The 5425-nt window shown below is 39.1% G+C and overlaps 1 long non-coding RNA gene across 1 annotated transcript in view; it reads right to left on the minus strand.

The window, feature by feature from the left end:
• Positions 1-4294, minus strand: part of LOC112925663 (uncharacterized) — a 29914-nt gene extending 25620 nt beyond the window's left edge. Inside the window, exons 1-2 of the long non-coding RNA XR_003236180.2 lie at positions 4210-4294; positions 3387-3447 (exon numbers count right to left, since the gene is read on the minus strand). This is a non-coding gene — a long non-coding RNA (uncharacterized lncRNA). The remainder of the gene's footprint in view (positions 1-3386; positions 3448-4209) is intronic.
• Between the last annotated feature and the right edge of the window lie 1131 nt (positions 4295-5425).

Genomic DNA, 5425 nt, shown 5'->3' on the forward strand with positions numbered 1-5425 from the left:
CCATAAAAAAGAATGAGATTTTTGCCATTTGCAACATGGATAAACCTACAGAGTATAAAGCTAAATTTAAAAAGTCCATCAGAAAGACAAATACCATACGATTTCACTCATATGTGGAATTTAAGACATAAAACAAAGGAACAAAAAAGACAATAAAAAAGATTCTTAAATACAGAAAAACTGGTCGTTGCTTGAAATAAAAGAGATCAAGAGTACACTTATCTTGATGACCAGAGTAACATACAGAATTACTCATTATATTATATTCCTGAAACTCATATATATAACACTGAATGTTAATTTTACTTAAACACAGACATTTTTAAAGAAGAGTAAATTTAATAAAGGAGTTGCCTTTAGTGCTAAAAACTAAAAAAGATTGCTGAAAGAAATTAAGGAATACACAAATAAATGGAAAGATGGCATCCCATGTTCATGAGTTGGAAGATTCAATATTGGTACAATGTTAATGCCATTGAAAGCAATCTACAAATTCAAAGCAATCCCTATTAAAATCCCAATGACAGTTTTCAGAAATACAAAAATCCAACCTAAAATCCATATGAAATCTCAAGGGATTCTGAATAGTCAGAATAATCTTGAAAAAAAAAGTTGGAGGTCTCACACTTCCATATTTCAAAACTTACTAAAAGCTACAATAATCAAAATGGCATGGTACTGGCATAAAGACAGACATGCAGATCAATGAAATAGCCCAGAAATAAACCCTCACATTTATGTTCAAATGATTTTTCAACAAGGGTGCCAAGACCATTCCCGGGGCGGGGGGAACATTCTCTCCAACAAATGGTGCTGGGACAACTGGATATCCACATGCAAAAGGATGAAGTTGGACCCTTACCTGAACCATATATAAAATTGTCACAAATTATCAAAGACCTATATGTAAGAGCTAAACCTATGAAACTCTTAGAAGAAAACATAGGAGAGAAGTTTCATTACACTAGATTTGACCAAGATTTCTTGGATATAACACCAAATACACAGGCAACAAATAAAATATACATAAGTTCGATTCTATCAAAGTTAAAACCTTTTGTGCATGAAAGGACACTGTCAACAGTGAAAAGGCTACACATAGAATGGGAAAAAGTATTTGCAAATTATGTATCTGATGAGGGATTAGTATCCAGCATTAAAAAAAAAAAAAAAAGACTTCTACAACAACAAAAATCAATCCCATTAAAAAATAGAAAAGGGGGCAGCCCAGGTGGCTCAGCGGTTTAGCACCACCTTCAGCCCAGGGTGTGATCCTGGAGACCTGGGATCGAGTCCCATGTCGGGCTTCCTGCATGGAGCCTGCTTCTCCCTCTGCTTGTGTCTCTGCCTCTCTCTCTCTCTGTTTCTCTCATGAATAAATAAATAAAATCTTTAAAAAAAAATAGAAAAGGCCTTAAATAGACATTACTCCAGAAAAGATATACAAGTGGCCAACGGCAGATGAAAACATGTTCAACCTCACTCATCATAGAAAATACATATATGGGTCTCTGCACCTGACTCTCCATTTAGAACTCCTAAAACCCTTATAATTTCTAAGTGATAAGAGCATTAGTTGTGTCTCTTATTCTAATATTTGGTACTTGACCCTGTCCCTGATACAGGGCTCCTAAATCCCTTGTAAATTCCTAAGTGATAACAGCATTAGGCATATTGTTTGCCCTAACGAGGCAACTCTGGGTGGATTCCTAGATGGGGGCTGGTCACCAAATAACTAAACCATAATAAGATGTTGGAATTTTCAGCTCCACCCTTCATCTGCCAGAGAGGGAAGTAAGGTTGGAAATGGAGTTAACGACTGATCTTGCCTAAGTGATGAAGCCTCCATAAAAATCCCAAAAGTAGGTAGGGAGACTCACAGAGCCTCCAGGTAGGTGAACACATCCGTGTACCGGGGTGACACATCCCAACGCCGTAAGGACAGAAGCTCTTGCACTCAGGACCGTCAGAGCTCACCTTATGTATCTCTTCATTTGGCTATTCACCTGTATCCTTTATCATATCCTTTAAGAAACTAGTAAATATTAGTACCTCTTTTCCTGAGGTCTGTGAGCTACAGTAGCAAATTAACTGAACCGAAGGTTATAACCAATCAGTGAGAAGCACAGGTGACAACCTAAACTTGCAATTGGCATCTGACGTGGGGTGGGGGCAGTCTTGTAGGATCTGTGGGATCTGACACTCTCTCCAGGTGTCAGAATTGAGTTAAATTATAGGACACCCGTTTGGTATTGCAGAAAATTGCTTGTTGTGGGGGAAAAAAAACCCACATATTTGGTCACCAGAAATGTCAAAAGTAAAGTGTTCCATGTGAAAGCAAAGGAAACACACAGGAGAGAACAGTAGGTTTCCCAATATAGTAGTGAAACGCAAATCAAAACCACAATGGAATACCACTTCACACCTATTAGGGTGGCTATCATTCCAAAAACAAAAAAGTAAATAACAAATGTTGGTAAAGATGAAATGGGAACCCCTGTGCACTGCTGATGGAAATGTAAAATGATGTAGCCACTGTGGAAAATGGTACAGTGGTTCCTCAAAAAATTATACCAAAAAATTACCATATGATCTAACAATTACACTTCTGGATATATATGCAAAAGAATTCAAAGCAGGAAAAAAAATATTTCAAAGCAGGAATCAAACAGGTATTTGTACTCCCATATTCATAGCAATATTATTCACAATAGCCAAAAGGTGGAAGCAGCATAAGTGTCCATAACAGATGAGTGCATAAACAAATTTTGGTGTGTACATACAATGGAATATTATTCAGTCTTAAAAAGGAAGGAAATTCTAACACATACTACAACATAGATGAACCTTAGAAGACACTATGCTCAGTGAAATAAACCAGTCACAAAAGTAAACATAGAGTGAAGATTCCACTTACGTGAGGTACCTAAAGTAGTCAAATTCATAGACACAGAAAGTAACACGGTGGTTGCCAGGGGCTGGTGGGAGGGGATGATGGAAGATTAAAGTTTAATGGGTATGGAGTTTCCATTTGGAAAAATAAAGAAGTTCTAGAAATAGGATAGTGATGATGGCTGCACAATATGAATATACTTAATGGCACTGAATTGTACATTAAAAATTGTTAAAATGGCAAATCTTATTATGCATACTTTGCTCTAATAAAAAAATATGCAGCACACTAAAATAATCTGCCAGGTTTTGTGAGACTGAAGATCTATGTAGAAAAGCTTGGTAATTTGTACAGCCCTTCACAAATACTAGCTCTTTTTAATCATTATCACCTGTTTACCCCAACCTGATACCATTATCCACATGTTCTGTCCAGTCATGTTCACTCAGCAGTACACTGTTGGTGTTTAAATGTGGTGTACAGTGATATCCACCTTCGTTTTGCTAAACCCTGGATTCCATGTGTCACTCCAACAGGCTCCCAGAGTTCTGGTTCTGAAACAGAACAAGCCCCCCAAAAGACAAGTTTTAGACAAGCCTCATTAGACTCTAAGAGAAAAAACTTAGAGACTTCCTCCTCTTGCCCAGTTTTCCCCAATGCTTGGTTTGGAAGCAGTCCTCATTCAGCAGCAAGAGGTCACCATGCCATTGCCAAGAACAGGGAAAATCTCCCTCCAATTCAGCTGACCACCTAACTCCCTGGCCTGCTACCAAGCAATATATCTTGTAATGCAGCCCTGGAGCAGGCGAACAATTGGGAATCTTCTGGATTCTAGAAAACAAATATAGGAAATGTATTCATTGAGCATGAATTGAGAATAAAAGTAATTAGATAAGAAAAAAATGAAAATACTAAAATCAAAAGACCAGAATGAAGAGCTTGGATGAACTGACAATTCTCTATATTGTAGCCTCAAAGCTGAACCCTCAAGTACTCACAGAAAGAATACTGCTGCAGCACAAATGTGATAATACAGTAGTGCAAAATTTAGGAATGATGTTTCTTTCTGAAAAGCATGCTAATTGGGACCTACAACCAGATATTTACCAGGACTGCGTAAGCATTCAGGTGCTACTCATTGAGAATTTCTCCTAACATGAGTAATGCCACAAAGCCACCTGCAATCTTTTTCATGCAATGATATATATCCAGGAGTTGCTGCCTTTGCAGATATTCCCAGGAGGACCTATGAAAGATTTTATTACATGGTTCTTTGGGGAACTTTAAATGTAGATCAAACATGAAGTGGTACTTACCCCCAGCCTTGGAAGTTTGACTTTCTATGACCAAGTCTCTGTGCCCTCACAATGCTAAATGTCTTCGTTTCACTTACGACTTAACCAAGATTCTTATTATCATCAAGACTAAATAAGAATTCGGGACTTTCCCACAAAACTTTCTGCCAACAGCCCACAAATCTTTGTGGCTTCCCAAATTCTTTGATTCTCCTCCAGGCATCCTTTCTCTTCTGCACAAGCTCCCAAATAACACTTATTCTAAATATAGTCCCATTTGTGTAGAAATGCACCTTTCCTAGTTTTTCCCCTTACCTCTTCATACTACACCTATACTCTTGTGTAACTGAAGTTCAGTCATAACACCTACAACAACATCAGACACCCTATCTTCTGTCTTCATTTTGTTATAATCTATAGGCTAAAGGTATGTGTCACTCCAAGAGTGTTGCAGTGAAGGAAAACGACTCTGAGGGACAACAGGCACTAAGGCAGGAGTCACTAGCACACACAGCCTGTAAATGAAACCCAAATATGCAAAAGCAAAAGCTTAGGAAACATCCCTTGCACACTCCTCCTTTTTTAACCAGTAAAGTAGGGTTGGTTGATGAAGTGAGAGAACAGTCCATTCTCTACAAATGATTGATGGCAGCACAACAAGCCCCTGGTTATAGATGCCTCAACCTGTACTAGCGAAGTTCATTGTTATGAACCACTGTCCCACAATCACCATGTCATACGGTCTAAATCGTTTTCCAAAAATGGTAATAAAATACGTCGAGTCATTCATATTCCCTCAGTTATACTGGGAGGCAATAGCTACAGCAGCTAAGCATTCAGTCTCTGAGCCAAAGCAACTTGAGTTCAAATCATGCTTTAGCTGCTTGTTGAGTACCAGCAGTCAAAGACCTTTTCTAGATACCCCTTTGCCTCTGCCTTCCGCCACCTTGCTCCCTCACCACCACGGAGCACATGGAACCCAGGGGCTACACATGAGCAGACAGGGATCTGTTCTCCCTTTACCTCCCCATCTCCTCAGCTACGGTGACGCCTTGAATCTGAGCGATCCTCATTCTCTCATTCCCTAGACCGCCACTACTGTTTCCTCACGTTGCTTGGTACACTCCAGCCTTTACAAAATAACAGGCAAGCTGCGGGGGTGGGACCAAGCACCCTGAAAGGGCGGAACTAAAACCAAAGCGCTAAGGTTATTAGCAAATGACTTCCCTGTTACCAT

Source organism: Vulpes vulpes, chromosome X (genome assembly GCF_048418805.1).
Source record: "Vulpes vulpes isolate BD-2025 chromosome X, VulVul3, whole genome shotgun sequence".
NCBI classification, from domain to species: Eukaryota; Metazoa; Chordata; class Mammalia; order Carnivora; family Canidae; genus Vulpes; species Vulpes vulpes.